This window comes from Mustelus asterias, chromosome 15, assembly GCF_964213995.1.
Source record: "Mustelus asterias chromosome 15, sMusAst1.hap1.1, whole genome shotgun sequence".
In the NCBI taxonomy this organism is placed as follows: domain Eukaryota; kingdom Metazoa; phylum Chordata; class Chondrichthyes; order Carcharhiniformes; family Triakidae; genus Mustelus; species Mustelus asterias.
In genome coordinates, this window is record NC_135815.1 from 10,974,395 (window position 1) to 10,996,682 (window position 22,288).

The 22,288-nt window shown below is 43.4% G+C and overlaps 1 protein-coding gene across 3 annotated transcripts in view; it reads right to left on the bottom strand.

Annotated features, from left to right (window-relative positions):
* The window catches only part of LOC144504322 (FERM domain-containing protein 6), a 64,407-nt gene extending 42,354 nt beyond the window's left edge, over positions 1-22,053 (bottom strand). The window contains exon 1 of one of the 3 annotated variants that reach the window (XM_078229480.1): positions 21,623-21,733. The gene's annotated coding sequence lies outside the window, so the exon portion shown is untranslated. Of the gene's footprint in view, positions 1-21,622; positions 21,742-21,946 lie in introns of those variants that run through there. The other 2 variants (XM_078229479.1, XM_078229481.1) reach the window with 2 other exon arrangements.
* Between the last annotated feature and the right edge of the window lie 235 nt (positions 22,054-22,288).

The window sequence follows — 22,288 nt, forward strand, 5'->3', positions numbered from 1 at the left end:
CAAAACTGCAGTGTCCCAAAACCAGACATTTTTATAATGTTCCATGCAACAATTTCAATTAAGTAATTAAAAACAAAAATATCTGAACAATTCAGCTAGGAGCTGCATTGGCACCATGTGGCTCCAGACCAGTTACTGGCTTCGGGTGCCACTCTGACCGATGCTCCAAGCAACCTTTGACCCCACTCAACCTGGCATGACCCAAGCTGCTCATGGCTGAAACCACCAACTCGAAATGCAGCAATATCAGAAATCCGGCACAGCCTCGGTTCTGAGGGTGCCGGATTTAAAGTACTGTACCTGTACCTCCTAAAATTCTTTAAAACATTGCTTTGCCAGACTGAAAAGCACATGATTCACCTCATAAATCAGAAGCAGTCTTAGTGCTTTTCCCTCTACCACCATTTACACTTAACTATCTGCTGTGTTTCTCAACAACCAGGAATGGACCCTGTGTTCAAGGTACACTCAGGCCAAGGCACTAAACAGTTCATTTAGGTTTTCCTCTGACTTGTAATCTGCTCTTTTAGTTATATTGTTTAGCATTCTTCTAGTCTTGTTGACTGCTGCTCTCCATTGGTTGCAAATGTTGAGTCTACTAAAATACTTATACTTGTTGAACAATCCAACAACCAATTTAAGATTATAAATCAAGTTCATAATATGGCTCATTTACACTTAATTGCTGGAATTGACACACTTTCATACGCAGGGACCAGTTCTCTGCAAACAAAAGGAATATGTTCAAGGCTTAAACCTTTGCTGAAGTGCCAAAGAGTTAGGGGAGGTTACAGTTTTCTGTGGCTTTCTCCATGGTGATGCCTCAACCAATCAAGAGTCAACTTGCGAACTAATCAGCACCCTTTTCCCCTTAGTATAAATCGTGATGGTTGAAAATTTGATATTCTTGTGCTTGTCCTGATGAGTCAAATAAGAAAAGCTTCAGGAACATGTCTCTTTCCAGCAATATTCAAGTTCTGTCCTCCCAAGTGACTGTTTACTTAGATGTTCTTTCAACATCCTCCCCATCATCAGTCAGGAAATAGGTACGTTGCCCATGTTTTCTTTCCTATACACGACAGCTTAAATTTAAATTTCATGTGTCATTATTTGATCCACCCACCTATTTTTCTTAACCTGTAATTTCTTGGCTGTCTTCTTGGATTCCACTGCCCCTCCAAGTTTGATAACAGAAAAGATTTTCTGGTTCCAACTGTGACAGGACCGGTCGTGGGCAGCCAGCCAGAAAGTTCATTGACTTCCGGTGGCCCTGGAAAATCCCAGCTGTGTGCAGGACAGGAAGATCCCAGCCTTAATCACACTAAACAAGAACCAACATCCATAAAATATCTTAGCCACAAGGTTTGGTCTGCTGACAAAGCAATTGCATTCTCTCTCTCAGTTGGCTCCAAAGAACTGAAGCGCATTGCTTGTGATATACCTCTCATACCCTTTGACCCTTGAGGAAGTTAAAGTTGGCTACCATATTTAAACAAGGCTGCTCAAATTTCCTGGGCCCTCCTCAGATGGTAGACTTTAGCATGTTACCTAGCCCTTTTCCTTCCAAGTGATTGATTTCACAACAAAGCGTGCCCTTTCTTTTAAGTAGTTTCTACTTATTTTGCTATTCCCATTGAAACTACCTTTGAAGTGATATATTGGATACCAGTCACTCAGACATACCCGCTCCAACTTGTGTACAGGAAGTTGGTGGAGGGATAGAAGCAACTGAGGGACATTTTCTCACAGTAATCAAATTTGAAGTAACCAGCCATTATAAATATGTTAAGTCTTGCAGGTAGTCAATATGTTCTGTGGGTATTATACCTGCACTAAGTAACACGTTTTCTGCCATACTTCGTTGATAACCTCTTGGATTATATGAAGTAGCTCACTGAGCAATTCCACAGCAGATTTACTTTGGATATGAAAATTATAGATGGGACTTTGCATAGAAATACAACATGGAAGCAGGTGTTCAGTCCAACTAGTCCAAATCTCATATGCTCACTCAGTTCCTGCAAACCTTTAGTTTCCTTTACTTGAACCAGCAGGTTGTTAAATGTTGATATTGTCTCTGTTTCAATCATTGCCTCTCGACATGCTTTCCACAGCCAAGTTATTCTCTTAGCCTCCTTTCTTTCAGTCAGCTAACCTATTCTTAAGTGTTGACATGGTTTCCACTTCAGTCACTAACTCCAGCAGCGCATTCCACACTTTCACAAAATGTTTCTTCTCTGTTCTCTCCTAAATCCCTGACATTCAATCTTGAATCTTTGTCCTTCATCCTGGGCCACCCCAGCCACTGCAAAACTTTCTGCACTGTGTCCCATCCCTTACAGTGTGAAATCACCTCTGTATAATGTTAAAATGTCCCCATTTTTCAAGTTTGTGCCCACATTTCCTTGAATCAAGCAGAGTCCGAAGGAATCTGCACAATGGAATTTTGATCCATCACTGAGCTTAATCAGATCATATTCACTTCATGACATAAATTGTACTTATAGACTGAACCTTAAACAGGGCAGAAACGATCTGCACTCAATTTGAACAAGTGACTTTTTTTCAATTCAAGAAAGTCAACACAAGTTTGTTAAGGGCAAATCTCGTTAACTTGCTTGAGTTTCTTGATGAGATAACAGAGAGAGTTGATGAGGGTAATGCTGTTGATGCATTGTACATGGACTTCCAAAAGGCATTTGATAAAGTGTTGCACAACAAACTAATGAGCAAAGTTAGAGGTTACGGAATAAAAGCAACATGGGTACGATATTGACTGAGTGACTGGAAACGGAGAGTCGTAGTGATAAAGTTTATAGTGGAGTTCCCCAAGGGTCAGTGTTAGGACCCCTGGTCTTCCTGATATATCTTAATAACCTAGACCTTCGTGCAAAGGGCACACTTCCAAATCTGCAGATGATACAAAACTTGGAAGTATTGTGAACTGTGAAGTAGAACTTCAAAAGGGCACCAACTGGTTGGTGGAATGGACAGAGAAAAAGAGAAGAGTGAAGTGATTCATTTTGGTAGGAAGAGTGCAGAGGGACAATGTAAAATAAAGGTACAATTCTATAGTGGGTGCAGAAGCAGAGGGATTTGGGTGTAGATGTGCAGAAATCATGGAAGGACAGGCTGAGAGAACAGGGTTAATAAAGCATTTGGCATCTTGGAATTTATCAATATAGGCAAAGAGTATAAAAACAAGCAGGTTATGTTAAACCGGTATAAAGCACTGGTTCAGCCTCAACTGGAGTAGTGTCCATTTCTGGACACCACACTTCAGAAAGAATGTGAAGTAATTAGAGAGGGTGCAGAAAAAATTCACAAGAATGGGTTCCAGGGATGAGGAACTTCAGTTAGGTAGAAAGATCGAGAAGTTGAGACCACTCTCTTTGGTGAAGAGATGGTTGAGATGAGATTTGATGGAGGTGTTCAAATCATAAGGGTCTCACAGAGCAGATAGGGAGGAACTGTTCCCATTGGTGGAAGGATTGAGAACCAGAGGTTTAAGGTCATTGGCAAAAGTAGCAACGGTGACATGAGGAAAATCTTTATCCACACAGTGGGTGGTTAGGATCTGAAATGCATTCCCAACAGTGTAGTGGAGGCTGAGCTTTCTGAGGCTTTCTAAAGGGAACTGAATCATTATCGGAAAAGGAAAGATTTGCAGTTTTGGGCGAAAAGGCAGGGGAGTGAGACAAGTTGAATTGCTCCTTCAATGGGCCAGCAGAAACATGAGGTGCCAAATGGCCTCCTTCTGTAGCTGTAACCATTCTGATTCTCAGTGCAAGCACAATTTTGTTTAGCCACAATGCAAGCTACCCAAACATATCACACAGGACAAAACCGCTTCATTGTTATGGATTTACCATGGTTTGGTTGCTTGTTTATGAACAATCGCTCGATGGGACTTTATGATATTTGTAACTTAACACAACAATCCCAGTCACGTGTTTCCAAAGACTTTACACAAAAGCTAAAGTGCGCACCGATGTACAGGTAAACTTTTCCACGTGTATAAAGGCAACTGAAGCTCGACTAACGTCCCAGTGGTGTGAAGCATATTTAGTGGATACACATCGAGATTATTCCAGTTCAGTCAGCCTTCTTGTAAAAAAGAACCACAAGCCCCCCCCGATCCCCCTCTCGCAATTAGCTTTCAGTATTTTGTTTCATTCACCAGAGGTACTGACAGGGGCTGCCATCTTTGCAACATATCTCAGGCTGGCTGATGAGGAGCAACCACCTACCCCCCCCCCCCCTCCCCCTCCCCCAAGGGCATTCAAGATCTTTAGCATCCGAAAAGTCACATTTCAGTTGCCAGCCTCTCGAAGCAGCAGCAAAACAGGTGGCCCTGATCAGGAGGCCCAGTATTGTCTGATGGCTTCTTTTAAACAGGCAGAGGTTAAATGGTTCAGCTGGAGTTAGTCTGCTGACCCACATAACTCCCAGGATGTGTCACGTTAGGTAATCTCAGCAAAGGCAGGAACAGGGACATTATAATTGCCAGTGGTGCCCCAGACGAGCAAGATGGCAGGGGTTGTGCAGGGAGGGGAACTGCAAGGTTTCCACTCTGGAACACGACTCAGTGACCCTGCAAATGTGTGGATCTGGCTGTCAGATGTGAAGATGGATAGGTTCAGCTGTCATGTAGCCTCCAAACTTCCCCTGGTTATATCTTCTGCTGTTACCAAATTACTAGCACCCATCACCGTCATTAACAACCAGTGACGACCATTGTTTGGACATATATGAAGAAGGGTAACTTTGGTAAGGTACCACTGAAATCCCAGTGAAATTTGACAAGGCGAGATTTTCCGGCCCTTCTCCCCATTTGGACCTTCTGGGCCTCCACACGGCGAGTCAGGAAGATCCTACCGGCAGCCAATAGTGAGCTGCCTCCACAGCTGGAGAGAGGGGGCTGCAAAGTCCCACCCAATGTCTTCAGGGGACAGGAGAATCTTGGAATGGTAACAGTCCAATTCCTCCCTCTCCAGCTTGCGACACGGAGGAATAATAGATAGCTGGGAGTGAACCACAAAGCCATAATCAAGGAGTTCAGGTGGTATCAAAGCTAAGAGATTAGGTTACAGCCTGGCAACTCCATTGCTGATACTTGTGTGTGTTATAGAATTACACACATCACACAGCCTGCACACATATAAAAACAACACTTCTGAAAAAGAAAAAGAACAGCCTAACCAATCACAAAAGTTGCCTGGGAATTGTTGAAACAATAAACACTGAAAAGTTTAATTGCTAAAAGTTAGCCAAAAGCTACAAAGCAGTTCAGCAAACATAGCAAGTGATATGAAATGTTCAGATCATGTCTCCATGATAAAACACTTGATGTTTAGACACCCTTTATTCATATTAAAAAGAAAGCTTTGAAAGATTGATATTGTGCACATCAGCCCTCAGGACATTCCAAAGTAATTTACAGCCACCAGCCAGGATCTTCCGGTCCTGGTGCAGTGAACAGCTCCCGCTACGACGGATGCGGCAAGCCATTCAAAAGTCCATTCACTTCAGTGGGATTGCCTAGATCCTGTTGACGAGAATGGGCCGGAAAATTCTGGCCGCTGTTATAATGTAGGAAACGCAGCAGCCAATGTGTGTACGGCAGGGTCCCATAATTCTCTATTTTTAGTGGCACTGGTTGAGGGATAAATATTGGTCAAGACACCTCTGAACATCTTTGGAATCGTTCAGAAAGATCTTTAACATCCACTTGGAGGGCGGGGGTGCGGTCTTTTGTTTAATGTTTCATTCAAAAGACAGCACCCCCAACAGTGCAGCACTCCCTCAGTACTGCACTAGATTGCCAGCCTGCATCTGGTGCTAGAGTCTCCGGGAGTGAGACCTGAACCCACAGCCTTTTGACTTGGGGGCGAGGGACTGTAGCTGGATCGTTTACATCCACTCGAGAGGGGCAGACAGAGCCTCGGTTCCCATCAAAAAATGGCATCTCCAACAATCCAGCACCCCTTCAGAATTGTACTGAGACTTTCAGCCGGGATTATGGGCTCAAATCTCTGGATTGAGGGCAACACCCACACGAGCCACAGCCAACACTGCGGTGATAGTGGGAGCAGTTGAAGAGAACCATGTTTATAAAGCATATTAAAGACTTTTCCTGTTACATGCTGATGCCGTTGCACTAAGTAAACCCGGTGACTGTGATATATGTATTTTCTGGATGACTCCCTGCCCCCACACCAGAGCTGTCAGACGATGGCCTTAGCCAGCAGTGCATGTCAGCTGCAGTACTATGAGGGTAACCCGAGTATGTAAGGCCACTAACCTGCTCATCTAATCTCCTCACAGGAGCACAGCTGTTTGCTGTACTTCAGCCTATAACACAAGGGAACCCATTCCTGACCCGACCCCCACCACTTATTTCTTTCACACTGCTGCCTAACACTTTGTAGGAATCCAATGAAAGCCAAAAAAACATTCAAATCAAAACATTAATTTTTTTAAAAAGTAAACCAGATCAAAATGCTCATCAGGGGAATGGCAGCTTTTGACAAGACACAAGCACATTGCTGAATATTCCAAGATGTCAGAGATGAAAAAGATGGCAAACGAGTGCTTTGATCACGTCTGTTTTCCATGATTCAATCTTTCCTTTCACCACATTCCCAGCAATGGGCAAAAGGGGTTTCTTGAAGCACAGACAAGAAAGGCTTCCTTTCACCCACATGTTAAAGGGCTTCTGAGCTGCCCTGTTTCTGCTGAGCATAAAGGTGTACTTAGGTGCGAGGGCAGACTTCATAGCAACATCACTGCTGAGACTGGACGGCACTGCAATGGTGAAAAATCCTGCACACCTGCCTCCGTGGCATCTCAGCTGATGGTACAGCAGTTAAGCAACACCAGAAGAGTGTTTCGCTTTTGATATTTCCAGCTTGCTTTTGTCAATTTTATTTGAAATATACTCTACAAGTAGTTTCCAATCTAGAATCAGGCTGCATTGTTTCTACGTGTGTCATGTCACTGTAGCTGAACTGGATCTTAGGTCCAAGGGCAGTGACAAAAGTTGGTGGATTGACAAGGTGAGGCACGGGAGTGAGTGGGGCATGGGTGGGGGTGAATGCGAGAGTAATTTCCGTTATTTTTTTCAGACAACTTGTGTTGGAGGTTATTGATGTCCAGCATCCTGGTGCCACTGACATTTGGGTTCATGCATACTCACAAAATTATAAATCTTTTAGTTCCCTGTGTGCACCCCACTCACCCACTTTTACAATTGGCAACGCCAGCTGGGCTCCACAGTGTGTAAACTGAGAGGACAACACCCCAAAGTTGGCTTTCCTGGAATGAGCACTCTTCACCCAACAGTAGTTTGGCATTCCAAATAACTTTGGTTCTCTGAACCCCAATTATTTCACACACAACAATTGACTACAATCACCCACCACAGAAACATTTCTAGAGTTGTGTTCCCAATCTCAGTCAAGCCAATCTGAGGGAGCGGGCGATGGTGTCAAGCAGAAACAATTTGAGGAACAATGTAAGGAATTCTGCACACAGTTCAATCCAAACCATGGGCTACATGTCTGGGATCAGATTTTGTACATTAGGCGGTATGATGCGGAAGGCTGGGGTGACATCTTGGTGGGGGAGGGGTGTAAGTGTGTCACTGGTATGTGTAGGGCAACTCCCTAAATGAGGTGTCCCTCTCTTCCTCCCCATCCTTTTTCATGTAGGCCACAGAAACTGGCCTGCCCATGTCAGCTGTATTCGGGAATAGACCTTGTATTATCCAGGTCAATGAGGCTTGCTAACTAAGGTGATTATCTTTATGGTGGGCGGGCTTCCGACTGATGCCCGCCCAGCTTGAGCATTATGAGTATCAGCTCAAGGATGGGCAGAAAGATGGTAGGCTAGGCATCTGAACGATTTTATGTGCTCCACCAAACTCTCACCAAAAACACAACTAGCAGGGGTCACGTAAAATCCATCCCATTGTTTACTGACAGGAGGTTACAGAAGATTGGCCTCAGCTACAATGCTGCATACAGTTTTGGTCTCCTCACCTAAAAAAATGACAGTAACATAGGAGGCAGTGCAAAGGAGATTCGCCAGGCTAATTCCTGGGATGAGAGGATTGTCCTATCAAGAGAGACTAAATAGTCTGGGTCTGTATTCTTGGCGTTTAGAAGGGTGAGGGGTGACCTTATTCAACCATGTAAGATCCTGAGGGGGCTTAACAGGGTAAAGGTGAGATGTTTTGTCTAGTGGAAGAGTCTCAAACAAGGGGACACAACTACAAGATAAAGGGCCGGTCATTTAAAACTGAGGTGCGTAGAAATTTCTTCTTGCAGAGGGAGGTGGATCTCTGGAATTCTCTGCTCTAAAGGGTAGTGGGGGCTGGATCATTAAAAGTATTTAAATGGAGGTGGATAAATATTTGATAGATTGAGGAATAGAGGGCAATGGGAAATGGCACAGAAAAGGAGTTGAGGCCAGCAGAGATCAGCCAAGATTGTATTAAATGGCGGGGCAGACTTGAAAGGCCTCCTGGCCTACTCCAGTTTCTAATTCTTGTGTTCGTGATTGTCAGAAAGTTAGCTCCCTGGCCTCTCAACAGGAACAAGACTAATAATTCCCAATTTTAAAGAACTTAAGCATTTTTAAAAATACTCTCAGCATGACTGAGGAAAAGATAAAAGGAAGATGGACACTAATGGTTGTTTACTTTATGAAAAACATCAAGGATGAACTTTACCTGTAAACAAATATTTTGATGCATTAATTCCCTGTTGAATGAAATAAGATAGCCTGTCATACCGGTTTCCTTGGAATAGAGGTTTACTCTCTTGTAACATTTAAACAGCATCATAATGCCGTGTTTTTGCCATGTTTATTTTGAGGTCATCAAGATCACACTTCACCGACACAAATTTCCAAAAGAATCTCTTGCTCCATTCAAAACTTGGTCTTCTATCTATACAGAGGCTTTTCTGAAACTCCAAAAACTTTTCATGCTGCTTATTTGTTCAAAATAGGGCAAAACCAAACACCTATTTCTATTCAATGGGGAGGGAGGGATTGGCGCTATGGTATTGTCACTGGGCAAGTAATCCAAACACTCAGGGTAATACTCTGGGGACCTTGGTTTGAATCCCACCGCAGCAGATGGTGACATTCGACTTCCAATAAATATTTGGAATTAAATGTTGATTGTCGTAAAAACCCACCTGCCTCACTGATATTCTTTAGGGAAGGAAATCTGCCATCTTTACCTGGATTTCCCACATGTGGCTCCAGTTACACAGCAATGTATTTGATCCTTTAATGCCCTCTGACATGGGATGGGAATAAATGCTTACATTCCAGGAATAAATGTGCTATTTAACAAGATGGTACAGCTTTATTTGGTAGGCTTTATTTATTTGAAACAGCAACAGATAATGATCCACCTATTTAAAAAGTATCAGTGATTGGACACAAACTACAGGACATTTCCAGTTGGAGTTAAGAATAGACCGGGAATTCTCTGGCCATTCACGTCCCACCGTCGCTGCCAGAAAGAACGGAGAATCTAGTGCTGAGCCATATCTCCGTTCACTGCAGCGGGACCGGAAAATCCCAGCTGTAGACGAGGTCGAAGAATCCAGCACTGTACGTTCTGCGTCATTACTTGTGGTCTCACCTTTCTGCGGGACAGGCCGTATGAGTCAGGATTTTGAACTGTACAAACACCATGGCTAACACTAATGGAGTTAAGTGAGGTTTGATCGGTATAATCACGCCTAGTGGATCGGAGAGAGAAAAACAGCTGCTGCCACTGACATCTGCACCCAAAGTCTTTTTGTTAATGACCCATGGCGATTGTAGATCTAAGGTCTGAAACAGGAGACCGGAAATCTGTCAGATGATTTAATGCAGTTGGCAGAAGGTGTGGTGTCATGATGAAGAGTTTAAAATACTTGTCCTCCTTATTTTTCTCATTAATTCTAAATTTGGAATGGGATTTCACACACAGCTAGTTGCTATGATATGCCACTCATCCAATCAAATACAAGTAAAGATTTTCTGATGAAAAATAGGGGGGAAATCCTTCACTTTCCAAATTAAAATACCTGAAATGATCAGTGGAAATTTCTACAACTTTTTACTGATTGAAGTTATCAGTGGCTCAGTTTAATGTATGTGGTTGACTGTGACACACAACTAACGTCAAGCATGTCTCAGATATATTTCCGATCATCAGGGAGTTATGTGGGTGCATTGAATACATCAGATTGATTTTGAAAGACTGAATGCTCCCAAACTTGCTCAAAAGCAGACACATAGATGGAATATTACATCCAAATGCCCAATAATTAATGAATGGGGTGGGAATTCTCATCAAAGAGTGAAAATCCAGAGTTTGGCTACCTTATCCTGCTGAAAAATAAGTCTCCTTTTAGCTGATTGCAGAACTTCATTGGCATCAAATGGGAGGAAGGGGCATCAAGTCTGGAACCACAGGCTCAGAATAAGAGGTAGGCCATTTAGGAATGAAATGAGAAGGAATTTCTTCACTCATGAGCGTTGTGAATCTTCTGAATTCTCTACCCCAGAGGGCTGTGAAGGCTCAGTCATTGAATATGTTCAAGACAGAGATCATTAGAATTCGAGATATTAAAGATATCAAAGACTATGAGGATATTGCAGGAAATTGGCGTTGAAGTAGAAGATCAGCCATGATTTAGTTGAATGGTGGGTTAGGCCTGAAGGACCGAATGGCCTGCTCCTATTCCTACTTCTCACGTTCTTAACTGCTATAATGACTGACTGCTCTTCCCAAATGGGTTATGGAGAAGACAAGAAAACATACCATCTACAAAGTTAAGAACATAGATATAGGAGCTGAAGTGGTCCATTCTGCTCCTTGAGCCTGCTCCGCCATTCCTGAATATATTCAATGACCCAGCCTCCACTCTCTCCCTGGGGGAGAGAATTTCATACAGTAACCACCCTCAGAAAAGATATTCCTCCTCATCTCTGTCTTAAAAGCCTTCTTTTGAAATAACCTTTATCTTGAAATAGTACCCCCAGTTCTAGATTCCCCATGAGGGGAAACATTCTTAACATCATGCAAGATCTACAATGCTGAAGAGATAAATACAAATATTTGTTGGTCTAATTTTATTCAGGTTCAACAATATAAAATATCTTGGCTTTAAAATTCTCCATGCCCTCACTCCTTCCTATCTCAAATGTCCTCAAGTCCTACCATCCTCCAAGATCTCTGTTCACCCAATTCAAACCTCTTGCACATCCACTATTTAAATGGTAGCCATGCCTTCTATTGCCTAGACACCAAATACCGACATTCCCTCCCTTAACCCCTCCACATCTCTCTCTCCCTTCCTTTAAAATACTCCTCAAGACTTATCTGTTTTAGCAAGTTTTTGGTTACTTGTATAAATAAGTGGCTTGATATCAAATTTTGCCCAATTTGCTCATGAGTAGTATCTTTGGGTGTGTCAGTTAAAGGGTACTATATAAATGCAGCATGTTACGGTTGAAGAACAACAGATCTCCAGTAACAGGACAAAGAATGGATAGTTGAGCACTGGATCAGGTTGTTTGCTGTTGACATGGTGGACTATCCAGTCGAGACAGAGCAGGTGGAAGTCCGTCCATTAACACTTGTGCAAAGTGTGTTTGAAAATTTTAACCCCAATTTGAACCAACAGCACAAAAGTGACACAATGGAATCTGGCATTCAGAGAAGCCACTGTGTGTGGAAAATGGAAAATGTCCATTGTGGAGTGCGCTTCCAATTTTCAGGCTCAAGGGGCATTACTGGAGGTAGAGTAGAGAGAACCTTACTCTGTGTGAACTGAGTACTTGATCATCGAATCCCTACACAGGCCATTCGGCCCAATGAGTCTGCACCAACTCTCTGACAGAGCATCCCATCCAGTCCCTATCCCTGCAACCCCATGTAATTACCCTGCTAATCCTCCTAACCTACACATCTTGAGACACTATGGGATAATTCAACATCGCCTATTCACCTAACCTGCACATCTTTGGACTGCAGGAGGAAACCGGAGCACCCGGAGGAAACCCACGCAGTCAGGGGAGAACGTGCAAACTCCACACAGTCACCCAAGGGCAGAATCCCCCGCCAGTACTTGGAACTGAATCTGTCCATGACTTAGCTTCAGGCAAGGAAGATTGGGGAATGTGAACGGCCGTTGAGTCAAATTAGGTTACATCCTGAGCTGCCATTCTTTCCCTTCCTCAGAAAATAGCAAACAAACACAACAAAAAGACAGCACTTGTGTGTCTGGAATCAGTAACAAGAAGTGTTCAGGCGAGTCTAAAATATTCCACCACTTAAAGCAAGGTCAAAATAGCTGTGCTCCTCAAAGGAATAAGGAATATAAGCTCCTTATTTTGGTTTAGCGAAACAACTTGATTTAAAGGGAAAATCACAATTTAAAAGCAATTTTTAAACAAAATTTTGAGGCCCAGAATGCAAAAGTTTTTATTCTGTCCCTTCATGAAGTCGATATCTAAGCATATCATAGAATCATACAACACAGGAGGCCATTCAGCCCATCATGCCTGGTATTTGAAAGTTATCCAGTCAGTCATATACCTGTAAAGTTTTCAAATATATTATATATAACATATATATATATATAATTCCCCTTTGAAAGTTACTGCTGAATCTGCTTTCATCATCCTTTCAGGCAGTACATTCCACATCTTAACAACATTTTGCTTTAAGACATGCTCCACAACTGCCTCTCCTCCCAATTCTTTAGCCAATCACCTTAAATCTGCGTCGCCTGGTGGTTACTGATCCTTCTGCCAATGGACAGTTCTCCTTATTTGTTCTATTAAAACCTTTTGTAATTTTATACATCTCTATGAATCATAGAATCCCCACAGTGCAGAAGGAGGCCAGTCAGCCCATTGAGTCTGTACCAACTCTCCATGGTGCCCCCCGTTACCTTACCCGATTGCCCCATGTATTTACCACTATATATCTTTGGACACTGAGGGGCAATTTAGTATGCCCAATCTAACCAACCTGCACACCTCTGGACTGTGGGAGGAAACCACAGCACCCGGAGGAAACCCAGGCAGACAGTGCCCCAAGACTGGAATCAAGCCAGGTCACTGGTGCTGTGAGGCAGCACTGTGCCACACTGAAATCTCCCCTTAACTTTCTCTGTTCTAAGGATAACAATCCCAGTTTCCCTAATCTCTCCACATAACTAACATCCCTAATCCCTGGATCCCTGATACATCCACCGCACACTTCAAGAAGCATGATCCCAAAACTCGATACCATTGAGTAGTAGCTTCAAAGTGACTTGCCAGATTAAACAGTGCCATCTTGCTAAATAGTACAAGTGTTCCACACTTCAGATCACCCATCTGCAATACAGCTAATATACCTGGGGATTTCTTTATCATTCAATATTGGATTACGTTATTAAGAATCTTAACAAGCACACGTTTCTCCCATATTTTAAAGCAAAGAGCTCCTCTTGAATTCTTTAAGTCCTCTCATTACACGCCACAATGTCAAACACTAATTAAATTGTTTAAAAACTCTGACGCAAACCAATAAAGTTACACAAACTAAATGTAATGAGCGGCATGGTGGCTAGTACTGCTGCTTCACAGCGGCTAGCACTATTGCCTCACAGCAGCTAGTATTGCTGCCTCAAGGCGCCAAGGACCTGGGTTCAATTCCTGGCATGGGTGACTGTGCGGAGTCTGCACATTCCCCCTTATGTCTGCATGGGTTTCCTCTGGGTGCTCTGGTTTCCTCCCACAGTCCAAAAGATGTGTTGGTTAGGTAAAGTAAAGTTAAAGTTTATTTATTAGTCACAAGTAGGGCTTACATTAACACTGCAATTAAGTTACTGTGAAATTCCCCTAGTCGCCACACTCCAGCGCCTGTTCGGGTCAATGCACCTAACCAGCACGTCTTTCAGAATGTGGGAGGAAACCAGAGCACCCAGAGGAAACCCACGCAGACATGGGGAGAACGGGCAAACTCCACACAGACAGTGACCCAAGCTGGGAATCAAACCCAGGTCCCTGGCGCTGCGAGGCAGCAATGCTTGCCACTGTGCTGCCCTTGCATTGGCCATGATGAATTCACCCTCAGTGTACCCAAACAGGCGCAGGAATGTGGCAACTAGGGGATTTTCATAGTAACTTCATTGCAGTGTTAATGTAAGCCTACTTATGACTAATAAATAAAATAAATATACTGCAAAATGAAGACTAGCAGAGGTTTGTGAAAAAACTGGCCACATGACAAACAGACCTACATTACATTACTGCTACAATGAATGGCTTTGTTTCTGAATTCTTAAATCAGACTAACAAGTTTCCGATGTTCCTTTGATTATCAACTGCGGAAAAATATGATTCCGATGCCATTGCTCGTCACCAAGTTGAGCTTAATTAAAAATTCCAAATGCAACAAAATACAACAGCAGAAAGTGAACTGCTTGCAAGAGCCAGCACAAGCATGAAGGTAATGAAACTAGGAATTGCTGGAAGTGCTCAGCAGTTTCTATTGGGAGAGAAAGAGGTCGGGATTCTCTGGCCATTCACACCGGCAGGATTCTCTGGTCCTGCTGCAGGGAGTGGAGATTTGGCTCAGCGGCAAATTCTCCGTCCTTGCTTGCAGCAGCGGCAGGGCGTGAACGGCTAGAGAGTTTACGTTTCAGGTCGATGATCCTTCATCAGATCCAACTGATTTCCAATATCTGCAGAACACAAGAATTAGGAGGAGTTGGCCATTCTGACCCTTGGGCTTGCTGTGACATTCAGTAAGATCATGCATTAATCTAACAGTGGCCTCAATTCCAATTCCTTGTCTGCCCTGTCCCCACCCACATAACCCTTGACTCCCTTGTTGATCAAATATCTATCTAATTGAGTATTGAATATATTCAATGACCCGCAGCCTCCATGCTTTTTGGGAAAAGAGAATTCCACAGACTAACAGCCCTCCAAGAAAAAAAAAGGTTGCCTCGTCTCAATTTAAATGGAAGACGATTCTTTGGTTTTAGACTCCCCAAAAGGGGAAACATCCTCTCAGCATCACCCTGTCAACTCCTTTAAAGATTTTCAGCATAACTCTTCCATCCCACCCGAGGTGGATTTGGTAATGGGCAGGAGCGGAGAATCTAGTGGGAGCCAAAGAGTCAGAGGCCCACCATCTTAAAATCACGCTGTAATTCTCCCAAAGGCAAGTTAATGGCAGGGCGCCTGAGGAAGACCAGGGGGGCATTGTGGAAGGAGGCCGGTGCAAGGAGTGCAGTGGGAAGGTGAGGCTCATGATGCTAAGCAAGGAGATGGATGAAGAAGATGAATAGTAGAAGACAGAGGGAAGACTGGGGATGCGAAGCAGCACTTCAACCAGGCTACATGAATCAAGAGAGTCAAAGGGATACCACATAGTTTACTGGAAGGGGATGGATGAAAGACTCTAGATGCAGTGGGTAGACATCTAAGTGATGTGCTCAGGGGTATTTGGTTGAATCAAGTTAAAGACTTCCTCTTGAGGCTTTTCCCTCTGGGTTGCTGACATCCTGCACTGTCTGGTGAAGACAGGTGGGCAGGAGAGAGTGATACGAGTGTGCTGGACTGATATTTAAATATGGTGCCAGGACCTTCAAACATGTCAGTTCAGGCTGGATGGATGAATAAGCTGCCAGCCCGCCAAGTGACTCAGAGGGAAACTCGCCTGTGCATAATTAATGAGGTTCCAAGCGTGGGATCCCATCATTCTGGCCAGCGGGAAAGATGCTGCCAGAGCCATCCACCACCACAATTAGTCTAAAAATGGGAGAATTCTGCCCCATATGTTTCAATCAGATCACTTCTCATTCTGCTAAGTTCCAGTGGGTATAAGCCCAACCTTTCCTCACAAGATAACTTCTTCATCCTTGGAATCAGTCAACTGTACATTCCCTGAACTGCCTCTCTTGCAATTATATCCTTTCTTAAGTAAGAGGCCAGAACTGTACACAGTACAGCAGATATGGCTTAACTAAGGCCCTGTACAGCTGTAGAAACATTTCCCTACTTGTGTATTCCATTCGCCTTGCAATGAATAACAATACTCCATTTGCCTTCCTAATCGCTTGCTGCACCTGCACACCAAAAATTTGTGATTCATGTACCTGGGCACCCAGATCCCTCTGTATTGTAGAGTTCTGCAATCTCTCCCCATTTAATTAGTATACTGCTTTTCCATTCTTCCTGTCTTAGTGAACAAGTTCACATTTTCCCACATTATACTCCATCTGCCAATTCTTTGCTCATTCACTGAACCTATCTATTTGTGAATTCTTCTGTCATCTTCACAACTTACTGTCGTCAGCAAATTTAGCTACCATACATTTGGGTCCTTCATCTAAATCATTGATATTACTTGTAAATTTCTGAGACCCAGCAATGGTCCCTGTGGCACTCCACTAGCTACAGATTGCCAACCCCAAAAATGACCTGTATATCTCCACTCTCTGTTTCCAATTTAACCAATCCTCTGTTCATGCTAATATGTTACCCCTTATACTTTGACCTCTTAATTTCTGCAAAAATCTTTGATGTGACACCTTGATCTTTTAGAAATCCAAGTACACCGAATTGAAAGGTGCCCTTGTATTGACCTTGCTTGTTACTTCCTCAAAGAACTCGAATAAATTAGTCAACACAGAATTTCCCTTTCACAAATCCATGTTGACTCTGCCCAATTGTATTATGATTTTCTCAATGCCCACTATTAACTCTTTAACAACAGATTATAGCATTTTCTCAATGACAGATGTTGAGCTAACTGGTCTATAGTTTCTTTCTTTCAGTCTCCCTTCCTTGAATAGAGTTGTGCAGTAACAATTTTCCAACCCTTTGGGACCTTCCCAAAATCTCTGAATTTTTGGAAGCTCACAACCGTTATCCTTGCAACTACCAAGACCCCAGACTTGGGAATCAGGGACTTCTCAGACTTTAGGTCTAATAGTTTTCTCTTTATCTCAACTCTCCTACCAACATCCAGCCCATATTGTAAGGGTGAAGCTTGCTGGAGTTGCGGACATGCTGGGACGAAAAAATTTGAAAAGAATTTGAGTACTGGGAACCTGGGAGGATGGGAAAATCCTACAAGCAGGCAGCAGTTTTGCAGATTGGGGTGTGGGGAGAGGAGGAAGCTGAATGGGGACTTAAAATGTCAATCAGGTCTTGGAATCTGTTGGGTAGAGGAAAGGGAGCTGAGGATTGTACAGAATGTAGTCTGAAGGGGAGGCAGTGGTGCAGTGGTATTGTTAATAGACTAGTAATCCAGAGACCCAGAACAAGATCTCAGGACCCGGGTTCAAATCCCGCCAAGACAGATGATGAAATTTGAATTCAATAAAAATCTGGAATTAAAAGTCTAATGATGACCATGAAACCATTGTCGAAAAAATCCATCTGGTTCACTAATGTCGTTTAGAGAAGGAAATCTGCCATCCTTACCCGGTCTGGCCAACATGTGACTCCAAAGGCACAGCAATGTGGTTGACTCTCAAATGTCTTCTGAAATGGAGGGCAGTTCGGGATGGGCAATGTGATGCTCCCGTCCCATAAAATGAATTTTTAAAAACTAAGAATCTAGGGAGAAGGGGTGGGAAAGGGGGGCTGAATATTTTAAAGAAGAGGAGATGAACTCAGAGCTGGAATGAACGTTTAAGAATCAGTAGCTGAGAATTTTGAAGGAGTAGCACCAAGAAGGCCAGAGAGCCGAGACTTTCGCCAGGAATATGAGAAGGGGGGCCAGGAAAGCAGTCAGAAATTGAAAGGAACAGAACTAACTCATCAAGAAGATAGGCAGGCAGCCAACAGAGGATCAGTGACGGGATAGAGAGCCTGTACAGTGCTGTAGTGGTGGGCAATGGAGCCAACAATGCAATGACAGACAAGTGTTTACAATGGGAAAAGGTCTTTGTTAATGCTGATATTAATTAAAAAATACACAAAATGTTGTCCAGCAAGTGCATGCACATACAGTACATTTCACCGAGATGGATTAAAATACTGAAGCCACACACACACACACATACACACACACGCACGCACACACAGTGACTAGCTTATTTGTAGCTAATAAGAAAATTAAAAATGCTGGCTATCTGAAATAAAAACGTAAAAATGCTGAAAAACAATCAGCATCTGGAAAAAACCTGTTGAGACATAAGATCTGGCCCAAAATCTTAACATGTCTTAAAAGCAGAGAACCATAGAAAAGTTACAGCACAAAAAGAGGCCATTTGGCCCAACTTGTCCATGCGAGCCCAAGGACACCCAGGTGTCCTTTCTAATCCCACTTTTCTGAACCTGGCCCACAGCCCTGTAGCTTACAGCACTTAAGGTGCAGATCCTGGTACTTTTCAAAAGAGTTTCGGGTCTCTGCCTCCACCACCAACTTGGACAGCAAATTCCAGACACCCACCACCCTCTGCGTAAAAAAGTTCTTCCTCGTGTCCCCTCTATACCTACTGCCATTTATCTTGAATCTATGTCCCCTGGTTCTAGAATTCTCCATGAATGGGAACAATTTTATCCCGTCCACTCTATCTCTTCCTCTCATAATTTTGTACAGATACTGATGGACCTGTAGTGCATTTCCTGCATCCTCTACCGTTATTCTTGCTGGAGCCTGACATGTTCAATAGCTACAATAACAGTTTTAAAGACACAATCCTGCTCAGCTCCTCAAATGTCCTATTACACCAAAGTGAATCAAGATCCAGCTTGTGAAAAATTAAAGTGTCAACGGGATGTCAGGTGCACAGGTCGTGTGTCCCAGCGATTAGCAGAGCACCTCAAACAGCATGTTCTTTTGGTTGTTTGTAATAGATGCTCAACCAGCCCAGGCTTGCAAAACCCAAAACAAGATGTCAACAGTTAGATGTGATTCCATGATTGGGCAGCACTTAGTGAACAATCCTCAAATCCTCAGTGCGCTAATAGCTACACTAACAACTGATTTAAGTTAATCAGTCAAGCTCATAACGTGTCTCATTTACTTTTGCCAGAAGTTACACATATATTTATATGAAGGGACTGGTTCTCTGCATACAAAAGGAACATGTTCAAGTCTTTCGCCTTTTTTGAACTACCCAGGAGTCTATATTTAAGAGATTTATAACTTCACGATCGGGACCATATATAAGGTAGTGTGCAGTGTATTTCCTCATACCGCTAACCTCTGACCTTTGTCTCATGTTCTAACTGACAGCAACCTGAGTCAACAAGGCCTGTTGGTGTCAAGTGCACACAAATCTTACGCTACAGCTCGCAAGAGCCATCATACAATGAAGATTTTAAAATTCAAAGCATGGGTAACTTGTTCCACTGTCACCTAGCATCTACACAGAGCATTAGAATTCCTCTACTTCACTGCTCCCCATCTCTGTATCCTCCTCCAGACCCACAACTCTCCGAGAGCCTTCCTCCAATTTTGGCTTCTGGTCCATTCCACACTTGCTTTGCCCTGTCATTAGCGATGGTAACTTTAGATGTCTAGGCCCTAAGTTTTCAATCTCCACATCTCTTCCTCTAAGATGCTATTGAAAACCTACCTCTTTCACTGGGTATTTTGTCACCCATCCTTGGCTCCGTATCAATTATTTTGTCTGATTATGCTCTTGCAAAGCATCTTGGGATGATTTACTGTGCCAAAGGTGCTATATAAATGCATATTATTGTTGTTTGCATATTTCTTATTCCTCTACCTCCAAATTAGCAGCAGAACGGGGAGCGTGCCAGACTTCCCACAATTTATTTTTTCCTGATGCAACATTTGATACTGGTTGCCTCATTTTTTTTTAGAAACTGTATAATTTAGGTGGTTGTCTGGGAAGGCCTGGAGGACATTATTTTTAAAGACATAAATGCAACATTCCAACAAATTCATTTAATTAACAAGGAAAGACAATTTTAGATTCAGGCAGAGTGAACATTTCATTTAACAGCTCTTTAACCTGTTGAAAAATTGACATACAATAATTAACGCTGCACTTAAACAGCTCCAGGGACTCAGGTTCAATTCTGGCCTTGGGTGACTGTGTGGAGTTTGTACGTTCTCCCCGTGTCTGCGTGGGTTTCCTCCGGGTGCTCCGGTTTCCTCCCACAGTCCAAAGATGTGCAACTTGGGTGGATTGGCTATGCTAAATTGCCCCTTAGTGTCCCAAGGTGGGCAGGTTAGATGGATTAGCCATGCTAAATGAGCAGGTTGGGAACAGGGAGGTAAACCCGAGGGTATTTTCCAGCCTTTGTCCACGGATGACGAATGCGATTGCAGTTGTTTGTAAACAGTAGGGCCTGGATATCTGCACACGCCCACTGAAACCTTTCAAAGCACAGTAGTGTTTATGAGTGTTTTAGCATCGTCAGTGACTGCCTCAGCCAACTCGTTCATCTGTCCCCGGGGCAAACGAGCTGGTGGTGTGGGAGAGACAAGCACAGACTTTAATCACAACAGCTACAGCTTTAAGCATAAAGTCGTCTATCTTCTTTCCATTTTAAGAAGGGTAGAACAACTTCAGATGAGGTGTGATCTACATGAACTCGGTTGAAACGCCTGCTGCTAGTCTTTATTCTCCCCTTGTTACAGAGACAGATTTTTAAATAGTCGAAAATTCTCCCTTGTGCTATTTTTGTCAAATGATAATCTCCAAAATGATCATTCAATGACTTAAGTACTTGGTTACTAGAGATTATTTTACTTATTATCAAATATATGGTCCTATAGGGTGAAGAAATGTTGATCGCGATTAAGATTTTCTAAAAAAGAGATTTATTTTAACTTTATTCCTTAGAATGTGATTTGCTGGCTGACAAATGGGTTGCATTCTTTAATCCACAGATAAAATGCACCATTTACCAACATAACAAAGGCGCAAGGCGACACTGAACTATTCAACGATACAATCTGAGTATGGACAACCTACCGAGTGACTTCAGGACCGTAAGGCGACCTGGACCTTATTGTAACCAGCTTCCCTGTTGCTGCAAGCCAAGGGGAGAGGTGGCTAAGATGGCAAATGGAATTCACAGTTCCCTTCGCCACCCAGACAGATTCTTCTCCCCACACTCCACCATTCACTGCTGTTTCTTTTTTTAATATTCAGATAAACGCCTAACACCCCCAACAATATTGATCGCGATTTGTATCCACCCCCACCCACTTCCCCAAAAGATAAAGGGCAGCAAGCAGGCTGTTAGACTGAGAGGACACGACGCCAAGTTCATAGTAGTGGGGACTTGCCAAACCGTCTGCTTCCTAAAAGCTTTAATCTGTTTACATGCCTGGACAAAATGAATCTTCCACAACACGCGTTAGATTGTAATTTACCTTGTACCGAGGCTAATAAATATCAATTCCCGGAAAAAAAACTATTAAAAACAAAAACGCCGAGACCATAATAATCCAGACTCTGCCTATTGCTAGCAGAATACTTAGCCTGGATTGCAGGCTAATGTTTAAATCTGAAGCCTGTGTTTAACTCCTGATCTAAACCAAGCAACAGGTTCGGCATGTAATTACACCGCCACCCAGTTCCACCATTCCGCAAACAAGGGAGACACTTGCCACTCACTGCCAAGGAGATGAAGCTAAAATTGTTCCTTGCCCCGTGTCGCCGTCTCAATCCTAATTCCAAGAGCCGCCTCGTCAAGCACTGGTGGTGATCTCTCTCCCTTCCCTCTCTCCAATATCTGGTAGGCAGTGACAACTGGCCTCCCTTATTTTAAGGGGGCAGCGGTTAGGCGTGAGTCACGGAGTAAACACTGGGCGCTTGTGAATGAACTGCAGCAATGTCACTGTCTGGATTTCAGCCTTTACAAGGGTAAATCGGCGAGATATTTACAAACACACACTATATAAACTTGCTACCAAACACAAATGGCTACAAACCATAGATCTCGTCCTCCTTTCCCCAGCTATGGTGTGAATGGGTTTGCTGATACAGGGTTGCCAGAGCTGGGATTCCCAGCCGCAGTGTTGCAACATGATCTGTGAATGGGGACGCAAAGGTGAGCCTCCTGTGGGCGTGCACACGCGGCGGCAGGAGACTGAGTGCGCGGGGGGCGCGCTTTGCAACGTGCGCGTTCGCGGGGCGTGCGCTCGCGGCGCGGAAGCGTGGCCCCAACACACAAGGTGGAACACGAGCAGATTGCTTCATTGCTGTCAACAGTCTGCAAGGCTAATGCAGCAATTAAAGAATCCTGCTGCATATCCCTTGAGATGATCAGATTC